Source organism: Microtus ochrogaster, chromosome 19, assembly GCF_000317375.1.
Source record: "Microtus ochrogaster isolate Prairie Vole_2 chromosome 19, MicOch1.0, whole genome shotgun sequence".
Taxonomy (NCBI): Eukaryota; Metazoa; Chordata; class Mammalia; order Rodentia; family Cricetidae; genus Microtus; species Microtus ochrogaster.
The window spans coordinates 24342245-24343534 of record NC_022021.1 but is presented as its reverse complement, the minus strand read 5'-3'; positions in this window follow the sequence as shown (position 1 = coordinate 24343534).

Genomic DNA, 1290 nt, shown 5'->3' with positions numbered 1-1290 from the left:
CAAACCTTGACAAATTACTATGACACAGAAATTCTAAACAAGATTAAAAACATGACTCTGAGTGCAGGAAAAGTTTAGTGGATAAATTACCTGTGGTGCAAGCCTGAGGACCTGATTCTGAATCCTCAATGTTTGTGTGAGAATAGGGAGTAGAAATGTAAATTTATAATCTCAGAACTAGGTGAGGAAAAGTGAGGGAGACAGACTAATCACTGGAGCTCACTGGTCAGGCAGTCTGAGTCAATGAACTGCATGTTCAATGAGAGATGTTGCCTCAAAAAATAGGCTGGAGATGATAACTGACATCAACCTACATGTGTGCATCTGAACACACGCACAAGAACACATAACACGACACTTATAACATAAATTCACACAACGAAAACACAATAAGCATTGCTTTCTCCATAGCTGGAAAACTTTCCTATTGCCCCTTTCAGTTTCTGTACTCGATAGGCATCTTGATTGGGTTCATTTTCATTGTCAATTAAGGAATTAAAAGGCAGAAATAAAGATCTTTAGCACAGCAGGCAGAAGCAGGGAAAATCTCAGACGTGGCAGACAGAATCAGGCAGTGAAGAAAGGGCTTTAATTAAAGATGAAGAAACACAAAGAGCAATTGAACATAGAGAGACAGACCCTGGGCTCTGGAAGGCCCTCCTCTAGATTGGGGGTCTTAAGAGTCTTTGTGGGATCTTCTTCCCCTATTTCACCAATCTGAACAAAGGCAAGAACTCTGGTAGACATGCTAGGCTTTTGACATCAAGAGGAAAAGGAAGAAGCCCGAAGTTTTTCTCTTTGTTCTCTAGATGTAGCCCCTCTCCCCTTCTGTCTAACTCCCAGTTGCTCAACTTGGTGTGCCCAAGTTTACAAGTAACAATAGTTAATGAAAAAGGGCCATGCATTAGAGAGAGATCAAGGATAGGTATATGGAAGGATTTGAATGGAGGAAAGGTAAAGGAGGAATTATATAATTACATTATAATCTCCGAAATAAAATCTCTAAAAAAAAAATCACATTTTCCTAAGAAAATACAACTATAAAAACAAACAAAAAACAAAATATTCCGTGGAGGCTAAAAAATGTGAGCCTATGTCCACCCTGTCGAAAGGTCAGAGAGTTTTGACTTGTTTAGAGTTGTTGACAGCGAGTATGGCTACACATCCTGACCTAGCGTGTGGTTTCTTGGTCTTTTTGACATTAAGATTGCTCATACAGGTAGATCCTCTCTACCCTGACCAGTGCTCAGGATATTCAAGCATTCTTCTGCTCTTTCTTTTGAAATAGGA